Below are 24163 nucleotides of genomic sequence, written 5' to 3'. Positions count from 1 at the left end.
TAGCATTAATGCTACGGTAGCACAACAGTGTTTTCCATCAGGGCCAGGACAGCACAGCATTATTTGAATTGGAGAGATGGTTGCCCAACATTATTAGCATTAGATCTATTGTAGCAGAACAGTGTTTCACATCAGGCCCTAACAGCACAACGTAATTTGAATTAGATCCATAGTAGCAGAGCATCATTTGGATTAAAGTCATAGGAGCACAACATAATTAGCATTAGAGCTATAGTAGCAGCACAGTGTTTCACATCAGGGCCCTGGCAGCACAACATAGCACAACATAATTTGAATTAAAGTCATAGTAGCACAACATTGTTCTGCTACTATAGCTCTAATGCTACCTATGTTGTGCTACTATGGCTCTGATTCGAATCATGTTGTGCTGCTAGGGCCCTGATGTGAATCACAGTTAGCATTAGAGCTATAGTAGCAGTACAGTGTTTCACATGAGGGCCCTAGCAGCACAACATGATTCGAATCAGAGCCATAGTTGGCCCACATGATTTGTATTGGAGTCATATTGGCATTACATAATTAGCATTAATGCTACGGTAGCACAACAGTGTTTCACATCAAGGCCATAGTAGCACAACATAATTGAATTTAGAGCCATAGCAGTACTTCATCTTTTGAAGTGAAACCATAGCAGCAGCAGCACAGTGTTTCACATCAGGGCCATAATCAGCACACCATAATTTGAATTAGAGCCATAGTAGCACCACATCATTTAAATTGGAGTCATAGTTGGCCAACATAATTTGAATTATAGTAATAGCAGCACTACATAATTAGCATTAGAGCTATAGTAGCAGAACAATGTTGTGCTACTATGACTCTACTTCAAGTTATGCTGTGCTGCTCGGGCCCTGATGTGAAACACAGTGAGCATTAGAGCTATAGTAGCAGTACAGTGTTTCACATGAGGGCCCTAGCAGCACAACATAATTTGAATTAAAGTCATAGTAGCACAACATTGTTCTGCTACTATAGCTCTAATGCTACCTATGTTGTGCTACTATGGCTCTAATTCAAATCATGTTGTGCTGCTAGGGCCCTGAGGTGAATCACAGTGAGCATTAGAGCTATAGTAGCAGTACAGTGTTTCACATGAGGGCCCTAGCAGCACAACATAATTTGAATTAGAGCCATAGTAGCAGAGCATCATTTGACTTAGGGCCATAGTTGGCCAAGATCATTTGGATTAGAGTCATGGCAGCACTGCATATATAGCATTACAGCTATAGTAGCAAAACAGTGTTTCACATCAAGGTCATAGTGGCACAACATAATGTAATTTAGAGCCATAGTAGTACTTCATCATTTGAATTGAAACCATAGCAGCACAACAGTGTTTCACATCAGGGCCCTAGCAGCACAACCTTATTTGAATTAGAGCCATAGTAGCACAACATAATTAGCATTAGAGCTATCGTAGCAGAGCAATGTTGTGCTACTAAGGCTCTAATTCAAATTAGGTTGTGCTGCTAGGGCCCTGATGTGAAATACTGTTCCGCTACTATAGCTGTAATGCTAACTGTGTTTCACATCAGGCCCCTAGCAGCACAACATAATTTGAATTAGAGTCATAGTAGCAGAGCATCATTCGACTTAGAGCCATAGTTGGCCAACATAAATCGGATTATAGTCATAGCACCGCAACATAATTAGCATTAGAGCTATTATAGCAGCACAGTGTTTCACATCAGGGCCCTGGCAGCACCAGCTATTTTGAATTAAGTCATAGTAGCACAACATTGTTCTGCTACTATAGCTCTAATGCTACCTATGTTGTGCTACTATGGCTCTAATTCGAATCGTGTTGGGCTGCTGGGGCCCTGATGTGAAACACAGTTAGCATTAGAGCTATAGTAGCAGTACAGTGTTTCACATGAGGGCCCTAGCAGCACACCATAATTTGAATTAGAGTCATAGTTGGCCCACATGATTTGTATTGGAGTCATATTGGCATTACATAATTAGCATTAATGCTACGGTAGCACAACAGTGTTTTCCATCAGGGCCAGGACAGCACAGCATTATTTGAATTGGAGAGATGGTTGCCCAACATTATTAGCATTAGATCTATTGTAGCAGAACAGTGTTTCACATCAGGCCCTAACAGCACAACGTAATTTGAATTAGATCCATAGTAGCAGAGCATCATTTGGATTAAAGTCATAGGAGCACAACATAATTAGCATTAGAGCTATAGTAGCAGCACAGTGTTTCACATCAGGGCCCTGGCAGCACAACATAGCACAACATAATTTGAATTAAAGTCATAGTAGCACAACATTGTTCTGCTACTATAGCTCTAATGCTACCTATGTTGTGCTACTATGGCTCTGATTCGAATCATGTTGTGCTGCTAGGGCCCTGATGTGAATCACAGTTAGCATTAGAGCTATAGTAGCAGTACAGTGTTTCACATGAGGGCCCTAGCAGCACAACATGATTCGAATCAGAGCCATAGTTGGCCCACATGATTTGTATTGGAGTCATATTGGCATTACATAATTAGCATTAATGCTACGGTAGCACAACAGTGTTTCACATCAAGGCCATAGTAGCACAACATAATTGAATTTAGAGCCATAGCAGTACTTCATCTTTTGAAGTGAAACCATAGCAGCAGCAGCACAGTGTTTCACATCAGGGCCATAATCAGCACACCATAATTTGAATTAGAGCCATAGTAGCACCACATCATTTAAATTGGAGTCATAGTTGGCCAACATAATTTGAATTATAGTAATAGCAGCACTACATAATTAGCATTAGAGCTATAGTAGCAGAACAATGTTGTGCTACTATGACTCTACTTCAAGTTATGCTGTGCTGCTCGGGCCCTGATGTGAAACACAGTGAGCATTAGAGCTATAGTAGCAGTACAGTGTTTCACATGAGGGCCCTAGCAGCACAACATAATTTGAATTAAAGTCATAGTAGCTCAACATTGTTCTGCTACTATAGCTCTAATGCTACCTATGTTGTGCTACTATGGCTCTAATTCAAATCATGTTGTGCTGCTAGGGCCCTGAGGTGAATCACAGTGAGCATTAGAGCTATAGTAGCAGTACAGTGTTTCACATGAGGGCCCTAGCAGCACAACATAATTTTTAATTAGAGCCATAGTAGCAGAGCATCATTTGACTTAGGGCCATAGTTGGCCAAGATCATTTGGATTAGAGTCATGGCAGCACTGCATATATAGCATTACAGCTATAGTAGCAAAACAGTGTTTCACATCAAGGTCATAGTGGCACAACATAATGTAATTTAGAGCCATAGTAGTACTTCATCATTTGAATTGAAACCATAGCAGCACAACAGTGTTTCACATCAGGGCCCTAGCAGCACAACATAGCACAACATAATTTGAATTAAAGTCATAGTAGCACAACATTGTTCTGCTACTATAGCTCTAATGCTACCTATGTTGTGCTACTATGGCTCTGATTCGAATCATGTTGTGCTGCTAGGGCCCTGATGTGAATCACAGTTAGCATTAGAGCTATAGTAGCAGTACAGTGTTTCACATGAGGGCCCTAGCAGCACAACATGATTCGAATCAGAGCCATAGTTGGCCCACATGATTTGTATTGGAGTCATATTGGCATTACATAATTAGCATTAATGCTACGGTAGCACAACAGTGTTTCACATCAAGGCCATAGTAGCACAACATAATTGAATTTAGAGCCATAGCAGTACTTCATCTTTTGAAGTGAAACCATAGCAGCAGCAGCACAGTGTTTCACATCAGGGCCATAATCAGCACACCATAATTTGAATTAGAGCCATAGTAGCACCACATCATTTAAATTGGAGTCATAGTTGGCCAACATAATTTGAATTATAGTAATAGCAGCACTACATAATTAGCATTAGAGCTATAGTAGCAGAACAATGTTGTGCTACTATGACTCTACTTCAAGTTATGCTGTGCTGCTCGGGCCCTGATGTGAAACACAGTGAGCATTAGAGCTATAGTAGCAGTACAGTGTTTCACATGAGGGCCCTAGCAGCACAACATAATTTGAATTAAAGTCATAGTAGCACAACATTGTTCTGCTACTATAGCTCTAATGCTACCTATGTTGTGCTACTATGGCTCTAATTCAAATCATGTTGTGCTGCTAGGGCCCTGAGGTGAATCACAGTGAGCATTAGAGCTATAGTAGCAGTACAGTGTTAAACATGAGGGCCCTAGCAGCACAACATAATTTGAATTAGAGCCATAGTAGCAGAGCATCATTTGACTTAGGGCCATAGTTGGCCAAGATCATTTGGATTAGAGTCATGGCAGCACTGCATATATAGCATTACAGCTATAGTAGCAAAACAGTGTTTCACATCAAGGTCATAGTGGCACAACATAATGTAATTTAGAGCCATAGTAGTACTTCATCATTTGAATTGAAACCATAGCAGCACAACAGTGTTTCACATCAGGGCCCTAGCAGCACAACCTTATTTGAATTAGAGCCATAGTAGCACAACATAATTAGCATTAGAGCTATCGTAGCAGAGCAATGTTGTGCTACTAAGGCTCTAATTCAAATTAGGTTGTGCTGCTAGGGCCCTGATGTGAAATACTGTTCCGCTACTATAGCTGTAATGCTAACTGTGTTTCACATCAGGCCCCTAGCAGCACAACATAATTTGAATTAGAGTCATAGTAGCAGAGCATCATTCGACTTAGAGCCATAGTTGGCCAACATAAATCGGATTATAGTCATAGCACCGCAACATAATTAGCATTAGAGCTATTATAGCAGCACAGTGTTTCACATCAGGGCCCTGGCAGCACCAGCTATTTTGAATTAAGTCATAGTAGCACAACATTGTTCTGCTACTATAGCTCTAATGCTACCTATGTTGTGCTACTATGGCTCTAATTCGAATCGTGTTGGGCTGCTGGGGCCCTGATGTGAAACACAGTTAGCATTAGAGCTATAGTAGCAGTACAGTGTTTCACATGAGGGCCCTAGCAGCACACCATAATTTGAATTAGAGTCATAGTTGGCCCACATGATTTGTATTGGAGTCATATTGGCATTACATAATTAGCATTAATGCTACGGTAGCACAACAGTGTTTTCCATCAGGGCCAGGACAGCACAGCATTATTTGAATTGGAGAGATGGTTGCCCAACATTATTAGCATTAGATCTATTGTAGCAGAACAGTGTTTCACATCAGGCCCTAACAGCACAACGTAATTTGAATTAGATCCATAGTAGCAGAGCATCATTTGGATTAAAGTCATAGGAGCACAACATAATTAGCATTAGAGCTATAGTAGCAGCACAGTGTTTCACATCAGGGCCCTGGCAGCACAACATAGCACAACATAATTTGAATTAAAGTCATAGTAGCACAACATTGTTCTGCTACTATAGCTCTAATGCTACCTATGTTGTGCTACTATGGCTCTGATTCGAATCATGTTGTGCTGCTAGGGCCCTGATGTGAATCACAGTTAGCATTAGAGCTATAGTAGCAGTACAGTGTTTCACATGAGGGCCCTAGCAGCACAACATGATTCGAATCAGAGCCATAGTTGGCCCACATGATTTGTATTGGAGTCATATTGGCATTACATAATTAGCATTAATGCTACGGTAGCACAACAGTGTTTCACATCAAGGCCATAGTAGCACAACATAATTGAATTTAGAGCCATAGCAGTACTTCATCTTTTGAAGTGAAACCATAGCAGCAGCAGCACAGTGTTTCACATCAGGGCCATAATCAGCACACCATAATTTGAATTAGAGCCATAGTAGCACCACATCATTTAAATTGGAGTCATAGTTGGCCAACATAATTTGAATTATAGTAATAGCAGCACTACATAATTAGCATTAGAGCTATAGTAGCAGAACAATGTTGTGCTACTATGACTCTACTTCAAGTTATGCTGTGCTGCTCGGGCCCTGATGTGAAACACAGTGAGCATTAGAGCTATAGTAGCAGTACAGTGTTTCACATGAGGGCCCTAGCAGCACAACATAATTTGAATTAAAGTCATAGTAGCACAACATTGTTCTGCTACTATAGCTCTAATGCTACCTATGTTGTGCTACTATGGCTCTAATTCAAATCATGTTGTGCTGCTAGGGCCCTGATGTGAAACACAGTGAGCATTAGAGCTATAGTAGCAGTACAGTGTTTCACATGAGGGCCCTAGCAGCACAACATAATTTGAATTAAAGTCATAGTAGCACAACATTGTTCTGCTACTATAGCTCTAATGCTACCTATGTTGTGCTACTATGGCTCTAATTCAAATCATGTTGTGCTGCTAGGGCCCTGAGGTGAATCACAGTGAGCATTAGAGCTATAGTAGCAGTACAGTGTTTCACATGAGGGCCCTAGCAGCACAACATAATTTGAATTAGAGCCATAGTAGCAGAGCATCATTTGACTTAGGGCCATAGTTGGCCAAGATCATTTGGATTAGAGTCATGGCAGCACTGCATATATAGCATTACAGCTATAGTAGCAAAACAGTGTTTCACATCAAGGTCATAGTGGCACAACATAATGTAATTTAGAGCCATAGTAGTACTTCATCATTTGAATTGAAACCATAGCAGCACAACAGTGTTTCACATCAGGGCCCTAGCAGCACAACCTTATTTGAATTAGAGCCATAGTAGCACAACATAATTAGCATTAGAGCTATCGTAGCAGAGCAATGTTGTGCTACTAAGGCTCTAATTCAAATTAGGTTGTGCTGCTAGGGCCCTGATGTGAAATACTGTTCCGCTACTATAGCTGTAATGCTAACTGTGTTTCACATCAGGCCCCTAGCAGCACAACATAATTTGAATTAGAGTCATAGTAGCAGAGCATCATTCGACTTAGAGCCATAGTTGGCCAACATAAATCGGATTATAGTCATAGCACCGCAACATAATTAGCATTAGAGCTATTATAGCAGCACAGTGTTTCACATCAGGGCCCTGGCAGCACCAGCTATTTTGAATTAAGTCATAGTAGCACAACATTGTTCTGCTACTATAGCTCTAATGCTACCTATGTTGTGCTACTATGGCTCTAATTCGAATCGTGTTGGGCTGCTGGGGCCCTGATGTGAAACACAGTTAGCATTAGAGCTATAGTAGCAGTACAGTGTTTCACATGAGGGCCCTAGCAGCACACCATAATTTGAATTAGAGTCATAGTTGGCCCACATGATTTGTATTGGAGTCATATTGGCATTACATAATTAGCATTAATGCTACGGTAGCACAACAGTGTTTTCCATCAGGGCCAGGACAGCACAGCATTATTTGAATTGGAGAGATGGTTGCCCAACATTATTAGCATTAGATCTATTGTAGCAGAACAGTGTTTCACATCAGGCCCTAACAGCACAACGTAATTTGAATTAGATCCATAGTAGCAGAGCATCATTTGGATTAAAGTCATAGGAGCACAACATAATTAGCATTAGAGCTATAGTAGCAGCACAGTGTTTCACATCAGGGCCCTGGCAGCACAACATAGCACAACATAATTTGAATTAAAGTCATAGTAGCACAACATTGTTCTGCTACTATAGCTCTAATGCTACCTATGTTGTGCTACTATGGCTCTGATTCGAATCATGTTGTGCTGCTAGGGCCCTGATGTGAATCACAGTTAGCATTAGAGCTATAGTAGCAGTACAGTGTTTCACATGAGGGCCCTAGCAGCACAACATGATTCGAATCAGAGCCATAGTTGGCCCACATGATTTGTATTGGAGTCATATTGGCATTACATAATTAGCATTAATGCTACGGTAGCACAACAGTGTTTCACATCAAGGCCATAGTAGCACAACATAATTGAATTTAGAGCCATAGCAGTACTTCATCTTTTGAAGTGAAACCATAGCAGCAGCAGCACAGTGTTTCACATCAGGGCCATAATCAGCACACCATAATTTGAATTAGAGCCATAGTAGCACCACATCATTTAAATTGGAGTCATAGTTGGCCAACATAATTTGAATTATAGTAATAGCAGCACTACATAATTAGCATTAGAGCTATAGTAGCAGAACAATGTTGTGCTACTATGACTCTACTTCAAGTTATGCTGTGCTGCTCGGGCCCTGATGTGAAACACAGTGAGCATTAGAGCTATAGTAGCAGTACAGTGTTTCACATGAGGGCCCTAGCAGCACAACATAATTTGAATTAAAGTCATAGTAGCACAACATTGTTCTGCTACTATAGCTCTAATGCTACCTATGTTGTGCTACTATGGCTCTAATTCAAATCATGTTGTGCTGCTAGGGCCCTGAGGTGAATCACAGTGAGCATTAGAGCTATAGTAGCAGTACAGTGTTTCACATGAGGGCCCTAGCAGCACAACATAATTTGAATTAGAGCCATAGTAGCAGAGCATCATTTGACTTAGGGCCATAGTTGGCCAAGATCATTTGGATTAGAGTCATGGCAGCACTGCATATATAGCATTACAGCTATAGTAGCAAAACAGTGTTTCACATCAAGGTCATAGTGGCACAACATAATGTAATTTAGAGCCATAGTAGTACTTCATCATTTGAATTGAAACCATAGCAGCACAACAGTGTTTCACATCAGGGCCCTAGCAGCACAACCTTATTTGAATTAGAGCCATAGTAGCACAACATAATTAGCATTAGAGCTATCGTAGCAGAGCAATGTTGTGCTACTAAGGCTCTAATTCAAATTAGGTTGTGCTGCTAGGGCCCTGATGTGAAATACTGTTCCGCTACTATAGCTGTAATGCTAACTGTGTTTCACATCAGGCCCCTAGCAGCACAACATAATTTGAATTAGAGTCATAGTAGCAGAGCATCATTCGACTTAGAGCCATAGTTGGCCAACATAAATCGGATTATAGTCATAGCACCGCAACATAATTAGCATTAGAGCTATTATAGCAGCACAGTGTTTCACATCAGGGCCCTGGCAGCACCAGCTATTTTGAATTAAGTCATAGTAGCACAACATTGTTCTGCTACTATAGCTCTAATGCTACCTATGTTGTGCTACTATGGCTCTAATTCGAATCGTGTTGGGCTGCTGGGGCCCTGATGTGAAACACAGTTAGCATTAGAGCTATAGTAGCAGTACAGTGTTTCACATGAGGGCCCTAGCAGCACACCATAATTTGAATTAGAGTCATAGTTGGCCCACATGATTTGTATTGGAGTCATATTGGCATTACATAATTAGCATTAATGCTACGGTAGCACAACAGTGTTTTCCATCAGGGCCAGGACAGCACAGCATTATTTGAATTGGAGAGATGGTTGCCCAACATTATTAGCATTAGATCTATTGTAGCAGAACAGTGTTTCACATCAGGCCCTAACAGCACAACGTAATTTGAATTAGATCCATAGTAGCAGAGCATCATTTGGATTAAAGTCATAGGAGCACAACATAATTAGCATTAGAGCTATAGTAGCAGCACAGTGTTTCACATCAGGGCCCTGGCAGCACAACATAGCACAACATAATTTGAATTAAAGTCATAGTAGCACAACATTGTTCTGCTACTATAGCTCTAATGCTACCTATGTTGTGCTACTATGGCTCTGATTCGAATCATGTTGTGCTGCTAGGGCCCTGATGTGAATCACAGTTAGCATTAGAGCTATAGTAGCAGTACAGTGTTTCACATGAGGGCCCTAGCAGCACAACATGATTCGAATCAGAGCCATAGTTGGCCCACATGATTTGTATTGGAGTCATATTGGCATTACATAATTAGCATTAATGCTACGGTAGCACAACAGTGTTTCACATCAAGGCCATAGTAGCACAACATAATTGAATTTAGAGCCATAGCAGTACTTCATCTTTTGAAGTGAAACCATAGCAGCAGCAGCACAGTGTTTCACATCAGGGCCATAATCAGCACACCATAATTTGAATTAGAGCCATAGTAGCACCACATCATTTAAATTGGAGTCATAGTTGGCCAACATAATTTGAATTATAGTAATAGCAGCACTACATAATTAGCATTAGAGCTATAGTAGCAGAACAATGTTGTGCTACTATGACTCTACTTCAAGTTATGCTGTGCTGCTCGGGCCCTGATGTGAAACACAGTGAGCATTAGAGCTATAGTAGCAGTACAGTGTTTCACATGAGGGCCCTAGCAGCACAACATAATTTGAATTAAAGTCATAGTAGCACAACATTGTTCTGCTACTATAGCTCTAATGCTACCTATGTTGTGCTACTATGGCTCTAATTCAAATCATGTTGTGCTGCTAGGGCCCTGAGGTGAATCACAGTGAGCATTAGAGCTATAGTAGCAGTACAGTGTTTCACATGAGGGCCCTAGCAGCACAACATAATTTGAATTAGAGCCATAGTAGCAGAGCATCATTTGACTTAGGGCCATAGTTGGCCAAGATCATTTGGATTAGAGTCATGGCAGCACTGCATATATAGCATTACAGCTATAGTAGCAAAACAGTGTTTCACATCAAGGTCATAGTGGCACAACATAATGTAATTTAGAGCCATAGTAGTACTTCATCATTTGAATTGAAACCATAGCAGCACAACAGTGTTTCACATCAGGGCCCTAGCAGCACAACCTTATTTGAATTAGAGCCATAGTAGCACAACATAATTAGCATTAGAGCTATCGTAGCAGAGCAATGTTGTGCTACTAAGGCTCTAATTCAAATTAGGTTGTGCTGCTAGGGCCCTGATGTGAAATACTGTTCCGCTACTATAGCTGTAATGCTAACTGTGTTTCACATCAGGCCCCTAGCAGCACAACATAATTTGAATTAGAGTCATAGTAGCAGAGCATCATTCGACTTAGAGCCATAGTTGGCCAACATAAATCGGATTATAGTCATAGCACCGCAACATAATTAGCATTAGAGCTATTATAGCAGCACAGTGTTTCACATCAGGGCCCTGGCAGCACCAGCTATTTTGAATTAAGTCATAGTAGCACAACATTGTTCTGCTACTATAGCTCTAATGCTACCTATGTTGTGCTACTATGGCTCTAATTCGAATCGTGTTGGGCTGCTGGGGCCCTGATGTGAAACACAGTTAGCATTAGAGCTATAGTAGCAGTACAGTGTTTCACATGAGGGCCCTAGCAGCACACCATAATTTGAATTAGAGTCATAGTTGGCCCACATGATTTGTATTGGAGTCATATTGGCATTACATAATTAGCATTAATGCTACGGTAGCACAACAGTGTTTTCCATCAGGGCCAGGACAGCACAGCATTATTTGAATTGGAGAGATGGTTGCCCAACATTATTAGCATTAGATCTATTGTAGCAGAACAGTGTTTCACATCAGGCCCTAACAGCACAACGTAATTTGAATTAGATCCATAGTAGCAGAGCATCATTTGGATTAAAGTCATAGGAGCACAACATAATTAGCATTAGAGCTATAGTAGCAGCACAGTGTTTCACATCAGGGCCCTGGCAGCACAACATAGCACAACATAATTTGAATTAAAGTCATAGTAGCACAACATTGTTCTGCTACTATAGCTCTAATGCTACCTATGTTGTGCTACTATGGCTCTGATTCGAATCATGTTGTGCTGCTAGGGCCCTGATGTGAATCACAGTTAGCATTAGAGCTATAGTAGCAGTACAGTGTTTCACATGAGGGCCCTAGCAGCACAACATGATTCGAATCAGAGCCATAGTTGGCCCACATGATTTGTATTGGAGTCATATTGGCATTACATAATTAGCATTAATGCTACGGTAGCACAACAGTGTTTCACATCAAGGCCATAGTAGCACAACATAATTGAATTTAGAGCCATAGCAGTACTTCATCTTTTGAAGTGAAACCATAGCAGCAGCAGCACAGTGTTTCACATCAGGGCCATAATCAGCACACCATAATTTGAATTAGAGCCATAGTAGCACCACATCATTTAAATTGGAGTCATAGTTGGCCAACATAATTTGAATTATAGTAATAGCAGCACTACATAATTAGCATTAGAGCTATAGTAGCAGAACAATGTTGTGCTACTATGACTCTACTTCAAGTTATGCTGTGCTGCTCGGGCCCTGATGTGAAACACAGTGAGCATTAGAGCTATAGTAGCAGTACAGTGTTTCACATGAGGGCCCTAGCAGCACAACATAATTTGAATTAAAGTCATAGTAGCACAACATTGTTCTGCTACTATAGCTCTAATGCTACCTATGTTGTGCTACTATGGCTCTAATTCAAATCATGTTGTGCTGCTAGGGCCCTGAGGTGAATCACAGTGAGCATTAGAGCTATAGTAGCAGTACAGTGTTTCACATGAGGGCCCTAGCAGCACAACATAATTTGAATTAGAGCCATAGTAGCAGAGCATCATTTGACTTAGGGCCATAGTTGGCCAAGATCATTTGGATTAGAGTCATGGCAGCACTGCATATATAGCATTACAGCTATAGTAGCAAAACAGTGTTTCACATCAAGGTCATAGTGGCACAACATAATGTAATTTAGAGCCATAGTAGTACTTCATCATTTGAATTGAAACCATAGCAGCACAACAGTGTTTCACATCAGGGCCCTAGCAGCACAACCTTATTTGAATTAGAGCCATAGTAGCACAACATAATTAGCATTAGAGCTATCGTAGCAGAGCAATGTTGTGCTACTAAGGCTCTAATTCAAATTAGGTTGTGCTGCTAGGGCCCTGATGTGAAATACTGTTCCGCTACTATAGCTGTAATGCTAACTGTGTTTCACATCAGGCCCCTAGCAGCACAACATAATTTGAATTAGAGTCATAGTAGCAGAGCATCATTCGACTTAGAGCCATAGTTGGCCAACATAAATCGGATTATAGTCATAGCACCGCAACATAATTAGCATTAGAGCTATTATAGCAGCACAGTGTTTCACATCAGGGCCCTGGCAGCACCAGCTATTTTGAATTAAGTCATAGTAGCACAACATTGTTCTGCTACTATAGCTCTAATGCTACCTATGTTGTGCTACTATGGCTCTAATTCGAATCGTGTTGGGCTGCTGGGGCCCTGATGTGAAACACAGTTAGCATTAGAGCTATAGTAGCAGTACAGTGTTTCACATGAGGGCCCTAGCAGCACACCATAATTTGAATTAGAGTCATAGTTGGCCCACATGATTTGTATTGGAGTCATATTGGCATTACATAATTAGCATTAATGCTACGGTAGCACAACAGTGTTTTCCATCAGGGCCAGGACAGCACAGCATTATTTGAATTGGAGAGATGGTTGCCCAACATTATTAGCATTAGATCTATTGTAGCAGAACAGTGTTTCACATCAGGCCCTAACAGCACAACGTAATTTGAATTAGATCCATAGTAGCAGAGCATCATTTGGATTAAAGTCATAGGAGCACAACATAATTAGCATTAGAGCTATAGTAGCAGCACAGTGTTTCACATCAGGGCCCTGGCAGCACAACATAGCACAACATAATTTGAATTAAAGTCATAGTAGCACAACATTGTTCTGCTACTATAGCTCTAATGCTACCTATGTTGTGCTACTATGGCTCTGATTCGAATCATGTTGTGCTGCTAGGGCCCTGATGTGAATCACGGTTAGCATTAGAGCTATAGTAGCAGTACAGTGTTTCACATGAGGGCCCTAGCAGCACAACATGATTCGAATCAGAGCCATAGTTGGCCCACATGATTTGTATTGGAGTCATATTGGCATTACATAATTAGCATTAATGCTACGGTAGCACAACAGTGTTTCACATCAAGGCCATAGTAGCACAACATAATTGAATTTAGAGCCATAGCAGTACTTCATCTTTTGAAGTGAAACCATAGCAGCAGCAGCACAGTGTTTCACATCAGGGCCATAATCAGCACACCATAATTTGAATTAGAGCCATAGTAGCACCACATCATTTAAATTGGAGTCATAGTTGGCCAACATAATTTGAATTATAGTAATAGCAGCACTACATAATTAGCATTAGAGCTATAGTAGCAGAACAATGTTGTGCTACTATGACTCTACTTCAAGTTATGCTGTGCTGCTCGGGCCCTGATGTGAAACACAGTGAGCATTAGAGCTATAGTAGCAGTACAGTGTTTCACATGAGGGCCCTAGCAGCACAACATAATTTGAATTAAAGTCATAGTAGCACAACATTGTTCTGCTACTATAGCTCTAATGCTACCTATGTTGTGCTACTATGGCTCTAATTCAAATCATGTTGTGCTGCTAGGGCCCTGAGGTGAATCACAGTGAGCATTAGAGCTATAGTAGCAGTACAGTGTTTCACATGAGGGCCCTAGCAGCACAACATAATTTGAATTAGAGCCATAGTAGCAGAGCATCATTTGACTTAGGGCCATAGTTGGCCAAGATCATTTGGATTAGAGTCATGGCAGCACTGCATATATAGCATTACAGCTATAGTAGCAAAACAGTGTTTCACATCAAGGTCATAGTGGCACAACATAATGTAATTTAGAGCCATAGTAGTACTTCATCATTTGAATTGAAACCATAGCAGCACAACAGTGTTTCACATCAGGGCCCTAGCAGCACAACCTTATTTGAATTAGAGCCATAGTAGCACAACATAATTAGCATTAGAGCTATCGTAGCAGAGCAATGTTGTGCTACTAAGGCTCTAATTCAAATTAGGTTGTGCTGCTAGGGCCCTGATGTGAAATACTGTTCCGCTACTATAGCTGTAATGCTAACTGTGTTTCACATCAGGCCCCTAGCAGCACAACATAATTTGAATTAGAGTCATAGTAGCAGAGCATCATTCGACTTAGAGCCATAGTTGGCCAACATAAATCGGATTATAGTCATAGCACCGCAACATAATTAGCATTAGAGCTATTATAGCAGCACAGTGTTTCACATCAGGGCCCTGGCAGCACCAGCTATTTTGAATTAAGTCATAGTAGCACAACATTGTTCTGCTACTATAGCTCTAATGCTACCTATGTTGTGCTACTATGGCTCTAATTCGAATCGTGTTGGGCTGCTGGGGCCCTGATGTGAAACACAGTTAGCATTAGAGCTATAGTAGCAGTACAGTGTTTCACATGAGGGCCCTAGCAGCACACCATAATTTGAATTAGAGTCATAGTTGGCCCACATGATTTGTATTGGAGTCATATTGGCATTACATAATTAGCATTAATGCTACGGTAGCACAACAGTGTTTTCCATCAGGGCCAGGACAGCACAGCATTATTTGAATTGGAGAGATGGTTGCCCAACATTATTAGCATTAGATCTATTGTAGCAGAACAGTGTTTCACATCAGGCCCTAACAGCACAACGTAATTTGAATTAGATCCATAGTAGCAGAGCATCATTTGGATTAAAGTCATAGGAGCACAACATAATTAGCATTAGAGCTATAGTAGCAGCACAGTGTTTCACATCAGGGCCCTGGCAGCACAACATAGCACAACATAATTTGAATTAAAGTCATAGTAGCACAACATTGTTCTGCTACTATAGCTCTAATGCTACCTATGTTGTGCTACTATGGCTCTGATTCGAATCATGTTGTGCTGCTAGGGCCCTGATGTGAATCACAGTTAGCATTAGAGCTATAGTAGCAGTACAGTGTTTCACATGAGGGCCCTAGCAGCACAACATGATTCGAATCAGAGCCATAGTTGGCCCACATGATTTGTATTGGAGTCATATTGGCATTACATAATTAGCATTAATGCTACGGTAGCACAACAGTGTTTCACATCAAGGCCATAGTAGCACAACATAATTGAATTTAGAGCCATAGCAGTACTTCATCTTTTGAAGTGAAACCATAGCAGCAGCAGCACAGTGTTTCACATCAGGGCCATAATCAGCACACCATAATTTGAATTAGAGCCATAGTAGCACCACATCATTTAAATTGGAGTCATAGTTGGCCAACATAATTTGAATTATAGTAATAGCAGCACTACATAATTAGCATTAGAGCTATAGTAGCAGAACAATGTTGTGCTACTATGACTCTACTTCAAGTTATGCTGTGCTGCTCGGGCCCTGATGTGAAACACAGTGAGCATTAGAGCTATAGTAGCAGTACAGTGTTTCACATGAGGGCCCTAGCAGCACAACATAATTTGAATTAAAGTCATAGTAGCACAACATTGTTCTGCTACTATAGCTCTAATGCTACCTATGTTGTGCTACTATGGCTCTAATTCAAATCATGTTGTGCTGCTAGGGCCCTGAGGTGAATCACAGTGAGCATTAGAGCTATAGTAGCAGTACAGTGTTTCACATGAGGGCCCTAGCAGCACAACATAATTTGAATTAGAGCCATAGTAGCAGAGCATCATTTGACTTAGGGCCATAGTTGGCCAAGATCATTTGGATTAGAGTCATGGCAGCACTGCATATATAGCATTACAGCTATAGTAGCAAAACAGTGTTTCACATCAAGGTCATAGTGGCACAACATAATGTAATTTAGAGCCATAGTAGTACTTCATCATTTGAATTGAAACCATAGCAGCACAACAGTGTTTCACATCAGGGCCCTAGCAGCACAACCTTATTTGAATTAGAGCCATAGTAGCACAACATAATTAGCATTAGAGCTATCGTAGCAGAGCAATGTTGTGCTACTAAGGCTCTAATTCAAATTAGGTTGTGCTGCTAGGGCCCTGATGTGAAATACTGTTCCGCTACTATAGCTGTAATGCTAACTGTGTTTCACATCAGGCCCCTAGCAGCACAACATAATTTGAATTAGAGTCATAGTAGCAGAGCATCATTCGACTTAGAGCCATAGTTGGCCAACATAAATCGGATTATAGTCATAGCACCGCAACATAATTAGCATTAGAGCTATTATAGCAGCACAGTGTTTCACATCAGGGCCCTGGCAGCACCAGCTATTTTGAATTAAGTCATAGTAGCACAACATTGTTCTGCTACTATAGCTCTAATGCTACCTATGTTGTGCTACTATGGCTCTAATTCGAATCGTGTTGGGCTGCTGGGGCCCTGATGTGAAACACAGTTAGCATTAGAGCTATAGTAGCAGTACAGTGTTTCACATGAGGGCCCTAGCAGCACACCATAATTTGAATTAGAGTCATAGTTGGCCCACATGATTTGTATTGGAGTCATATTGGCATTACATAATTAGCATTAATGCTACGGTAGCACAACAGTGTTTTCCATCAGGGCCAGGACAGCACAGCATTATTTGAATTGGAGAGATGGTTGCCCAACATTATTAGCATTAGATCTATTGTAGCAGAACAGTGTTTCACATCAGGCCCTAACAGCACAACGTAATTTGAATTAGATCCATAGTAGCAGAGCATCATTTGGATTAAAGTCATAGGAGCACAACATAATTAGCATTAGAGCTATAGTAGCAGCACAGTGTTTCACATCAGGGCCCTGGCAGCACAACATAGCACAACATAATTTGAATTAAAGTCATAGTAGCACAACATTGTTCTGCTACTATAGCTCTAATGCTACCTATGTTGTGCTACTATGGCTCTGATTCGAATCATGTTGTGCTGCTAGGGCCCTGATGTGAATCACAGTTAGCATTAGAGCTATAGTAGCAGTACAGTGTTTCACATGAGGGCCCTAGCAGCACAACATGATTCGAATCAGAGCCATAGTTGGCCCACATGATTTGTATTGGAGTCATATTGGCATTACATAATTAGCATTAATGCTACGGTAGCACAACAGTGTTTCACATCAAGGCCATAGTAGCACAACATAATTGAATTTAGAGCCATAGCAGTACTTCATCTTTTGAAGTGAAACCATAGCAGCAGCAGCACAGTGTTTCACATCAGGGCCATAATCAGCACACCATAATTTGAATTAGAGCCATAGTAGCACCACATCATTTAAATTGGAGTCATAGTTGGCCAACATAATTTGAATTATAGTAATAGCAGCACTACATAATTAGCATTAGAGCTATAGTAGCAGAACAATGTTGTGCTACTATGACTCTACTTCAAGTTATGCTGTGCTGCTCGGGCCCTGATGTGAAACACAGTGAGCATTAGAGCTATAGTAGCAGTACAGTGTTTCACATGAGGGCCCTAGCAGCACAACATAATTTGAATTAAAGTCATAGTAGCACAACATTGTTCTGCTACTATAGCTCTAATGCTACCTATGTTGTGCTACTATGGCTCTAATTCAAATCATGTTGTGCTGCTAGGGCCCTGAGGTGAATCACAGTGAGCATTAGAGCTATAGTAGCAGTACAGTGTTTCACATGAGGGCCCTAGCAGCACAACATAATTTGAATTAGAGCCATAGTAGCAGAGCATCATTTGACTTAGGGCCATAGTTGGCCAAGATCATTTGGATTAGAGTCATGGCAGCACTGCATATATAGCATTACAGCTATAGTAGCAAAACAGTGTTTCACATCAAGGTCATAGTGGCACAACATAATGTAATTTAGAGCCATAGTAGTACTTCATCATTTGAATTGAAACCATAGCAGCACAACAGTGTTTCACATCAGGGCCCTAGCAGCACAACCTTATTTGAATTAGAGCCATAGTAGCACAACATAATTAGCATTAGAGCTATCGTAGCAGAGCAATGTTGTGCTACTAAGGCTCTAATTCAAATTAGGTTGTGCTGCTAGGGCCCTGATGTGAAATACTGTTCCGCTACTATAGCTGTAATGCTAACTGTGTTTCACATCAGGCCCCTAGCAGCACAACATAATTTGAATTAGAGTCATAGTAGCAGAGCATCATTCGACTTAGAGCCATAGTTGGCCAACATAAATCGGATTATAGTCATAGCACCGCAACATAATTAGCATTAGAGCTATTATAGCAGCACAGTGTTTCACATCAGGGCCCTGGCAGCACCAGCTATTTTGAATTAAGTCATAGTAGCACAACATTGTTCTGCTACTATAGCTCTAATGCTACCTATGTTGTGCTACTATGGCTCTAATTCGAATCGTGTTGGGCTGCTGGGGCCCTGATGTGAAACACAGTTAGCATTAGAGCTATAGTAGCAGTACAGTGTTTCACATGAGGGCCCTAGCAGCACACCATAATTTGAATTAGAGTCATAGTTGGCCCACATGATTTGTATTGGAGTCATATTGGCATTACATAATTAGCATTAATGCTACGGTAGCACAACAGTGTTTTCCATCAGGGCCAGGACAGCACAGCATTATTTGAATTGGAGAGATGGTTGCCCAACATTATTAGCATTAGATCTATTGTAGCAGAACAGTGTTTCACATCAGGCCCTAACAGCACAACGTAATTTGAATTAGATCCATAGTAGCAGAGCATCATTTGGATTAAAGTCATAGGAGCACAACATAATTAGCATTAGAGCTATAGTAGCAGCACAGTGTTTCACATCAGGGCCCTGGCAGCACAACATAGCACAACATAATTTGAATTAAAGTCATAGTAGCACAACATTGTTCTGCTACTATAGCTCTAATGCTACCTATGTTGTGCTACTATGGCTCTGATTCGAATCATGTTGTGCTGCTAGGGCCCTGATGTGAATCACAGTTAGCATTAGAGCTATAGTAGCAGTACAGTGTTTCACATGAGGGCCCTAGCAGCACAACATGATTCGAATCAGAGCCATAGTTGGCCCACATGATTTGTATTGGAGTCATATTGGCATTACATAATTAGCATTAATGCTACGGTAGCACAACAGTGTTTCACATCAAGGCCATAGTAGCACAACATAATTGAATTTAGAGCCATAGCAGTACTTCATCTTTTGAAGTGAAACCATAGCAGCAGCAGCACAGTGTTTCACATCAGGGCCATAATCAGCACACCATAATTTGAATTAGAGCCATAGTAGCACCACATCATTTAAATTGGAGTCATAGTTGGCCAACATAATTTGAATTATAGTAATAGCAGCACTACATAATTAGCATTAGAGCTATAGTAGCAGAACAATGTTGTGCTACTATGACTCTACTTCAAGTTATGCTGTGCTGCTCGGGCCCTGATGTGAAACACAGTGAGCATTAGAGCTATAGTAGCAGTACAGTGTTTCACATGAGGGCCCTAGCAGCACAACATAATTTGAATTAAAGTCATAGTAGCACAACATTGTTCTGCTACTATAGCTCTAATGCTACCTATGTTGTGCTACTATGGCTCTAATTCAAATCATGTTGTGCTGCTAGGGCCCTGAGGTGAATCACAGTGAGCATTAGAGCTATAGTAGCAGTACAGTGTTTCACATGAGGGCCCTAGCAGCACAACATAATTTGAATTAGAGCCATAGTAGCAGAGCATCATTTGACTTAGGGCCATAGTTGGCCAAGATCATTTGGATTAGAGTCATGGCAGCACTGCATATATAGCATTACAGCTATAGTAGCAAAACAGTGTTTCACATCAAGGTCATAGTGGCACAACATAATGTAATTTAGAGCCATAGTAGTACTTCATCATTTGAATTGAAACCATAGCAGCACAACAGTGTTTCACATCAGGGCCCTAGCAGCACAACCTTATTTGAATTAGAGCCATAGTAGCACAACATAATTAGCATTAGAGCTATCGTAGCAGAGCAATGTTGTGCTACTAAGGCTCTAATTCAAATTAGGTTGTGCTGCTAGGGCCCTGATGTGAAATACTGTTCCGCTACTATAGCTGTAATGCTAACTGTGTTTCACATCAGGCCCCTAGCAGCACAACATAATTTGAATTAGAGTCATAGTAGCAGAGCATCATTCGACTTAGAGCCATAGTTGGCCAACATAAATCGGATTATAGTCATAGCACCGCAACATAATTAGCATTAGAGCTATTATAGCAGCACAGTGTTTCACATCAGGGCCCTGGCAGCACCAGCTATTTTGAATTAAGTCATAGTAGCACAACATTGTTCTGCTACTATAGCTCTAATGCTACCTATGTTGTGCTACTATGGCTCTAATTCGATGCGTGTTGGGCTGCTGGGGCCCTGATGTGAAACACAGTTAGCATTAGAGCTATAGTAGCAGTACAGTGTTTCACATGAGGGCCCTAGCAGCACACCATAATTTGAATTAGAGTCATAGTTGGCCCACATGATTTGTATTGGAGTCATATTGGCATTACATAATTAGCATTAATGCTACGGTAGCACAACAGTGTTTTCCATCAGGGCCAGGACAGCACAGCATTATTTGAATTGGAGAGATGGTTGCCCAACATTATTAGCATTAGATCTATTGTAGCAGAACAGTGTTTTACATCAGGCCCTAACAGCACAACGTAATTTGAATTAGATCCATAGTAGCAGAGCATCATTTGGATTAAAGTCATAGGAGCACAACATAATTAGCATTAGAGCTATAGTAGCAGCACAGTGTTTCACATCAGGGCCCTGGCAGCACAACATAGCACAACATAATTTGAATTAAAGTCATAGTAGCACAACATTGTTCTGCTACTATAGCTCTAATGCTACCTATGTTGTGCTACTATGGCTCTGATTCGAATCATGTTGTGCTGCTAGGGCCCTGATGTGAATCACAGTTAGCATTAGAGCTATAGTAGCAGTACAGTGTTTCACATGAGGGCCCTAGCAGCACAACATGATTCGAATCAGAGCCATAGTTGGCCCACATGATTTGTATTGGAGTCATATTGGCATTACATAATTAGCATTAATGCTACGGTAGCACAACAGTGTTTCACATCAAGGCCATAGTAGCACAACATAATTGAATTTAGAGCCATAGCAGTACTTCATCTTTTGAAGTGAAACCATAGCAGCAGCAGCACAGTGTTTCACATCAGGGCCATAATCAGCACACCATAATTTGAATTAGAGCCATAGTAGCACCACATCATTTAAATTGGAGTCATAGTTGGCCAACATAATTTGAATTATAGTAATAGCAGCACTACATAATTAGCATTAGAGCTATAGTAGCAGAACAATGTTGTGCTACTATGACTCTACTTCAAGTTATGCTGTGCTGCTCGGGCCCTGATGTGAAACACAGTGAGCATTAGAGCTATAGTAGCAGTACAGTGTTTCACATGAGGGCCCTAGCAGCACAACATAATTTGAATTAAAGCCATAGTAGCACAACATTGTTCTGCTACTATAGCTCTAATGCTACCTATGTTGTGCTACTATGGCTCTAATTCAAATCATGTTGTGCTGCTAGGGCCCTGAGGTGAATCACAGTGAGCATTAGAGCTATAGTAGCAGTACAGTGTTTCACATGAGGGCCCTAGCAGCACAACATAATTTGAATTAGAGCCATAGTAGCAGAGCATCATTTGACTTAGGGCCATAGTTGGCCAAGATCATTTGGATTAGAGTCATGGCAGCACTGCATATATAGCATTACAGCTATAGTAGCAAAACAGTGTTTCACATCAAGGTCATAGTGGCACAACATAATGTAATTTAGAGCCATAGTAGTACTTCATCATTTGAATTGAAACCATAGCAGCACAACAGTGTTTCACATCAGGGCCCTAGCAGCACAACCTTATTTGAATTAGAGCCATAGTAGCACAACATAATTAGCATTAGAGCTATCGTAGCAGAGCAATGTTGTGCTACTAAGGCTCTAATTCAAATTAGGTTGTGCTGCTAGGGCCCTGATGTGAAATACTGTTCCGCTACTATAGCTGTAATGCTAACTGTGTTTCACATCAGGCCCCTAGCAGCACAACATAATTTGAATTAGAGTCATAGTAGCAGAGCATCATTCGACTTAGAGCCATAGTTGGCCAACATAAATCGGATTATAGTCATAGCACCGCAACATAATTAGCATTAGAGCTATTATAGCAGCACAGTGTTTCACATCAGGGCCCTGGCAGCACCAGCTATTTTGAATTAAGTCATAGTAGCACAACATTGTTCTGCTACTATAGCTCTAATGCTACCTATGTTGTGCTACTATGGCTCTAATTCGAATCGTGTTGGGCTGCTGGGGCCCTGATGTGAAACACAGTTAGCATTAGAGCTATAGTAGCAGTACAGTGTTTCACATGAGGGCCCTAGCAGCACACCATAATTTGAATTAGAGTCATAGTTGGCCCACATGATTTGTATTGGAGTCATATTGGCATTACATAATTAGCATTAATGCTACGGTAGCACAACAGTGTTTTCCATCAGGGCCAGGACAGCACAGCATTATTTGAATTGGAGAGATGGTTGCCCAACATTATTAGCATTAGATCTATTGTAGCAGAACAGTGTTTCACATCAGGCCCTAACAGCACAACGTAATTTGAATTAGATCCATAGTAGCAGAGCATCATTTGGATTAAAGTCATAGGAGCACAACATAATTAGCATTAGAGCTATAGTAGCAGCACAGTGTTTCACATCAGGGCCCTGGCAGCACAACATAGCACAACATAATTTGAATTAAAGTCATAGTAGCACAACATTGTTCTGCTACTATAGCTCTAATGCTACCTATGTTGTGCTACTATGGCTCTGATTCGAATCATGTTGTGCTGCTAGGGCCCTGATGTGAATCACAGTTAGCATTAGAGCTATAGTAGCAGTACAGTGTTTCACATGAGGGCCCTAGCAGCACAACATGATTCGAATCAGAGCCATAGTTGGCCCACATGATTTGTATTGGAGTCATATTGGCATTACATAATTAGCATTAATGCTACGGTAGCACAACAGTGTTTCACATCAAGGCCATAGTAGCACAACATAATTGAATTTAGAGCCATAGCAGTACTTCATCTTTTGAAGTGAAACCATAGCAGCAGCAGCACAGTGTTTCACATCAGGGCCATAATCAGCACACCATAATTTGAATTAGAGCCATAGTAGCACCACATCATTTAAATTGGAGTCATAGTTGGCCAACATAATTTGAATTATAGTAATAGCAGCACTACATAATTAGCATTAGAGCTATAGTAGCAGAACAATGTTGTGCTACTATGACTCTACTTCAAGTTATGCTGTGCTGCTCGGGCCCTGATGTGAAACACAGTGAGCATTAGAGCTATAGTAGCAGTACAGTGTTTCACATGAGGGCCCTAGCAGCACAACATAATTTGAATTAAAGTCATAGTAGCACAACATTGTTCTGCTACTATAGCTCTAATGCTACCTATGTTGTGCTACTATGGCTCTAATTCAAATCATGTTGTGCTG

This window comes from Silurus aristotelis (genome assembly GCF_946808225.1).
Source record: "Silurus aristotelis genome assembly, chromosome: 13".
Classification (NCBI taxonomy): Eukaryota; Metazoa; Chordata; class Actinopteri; order Siluriformes; family Siluridae; genus Silurus; species Silurus aristotelis.
Note: the sequence above shows the minus strand (reverse complement) of the source record.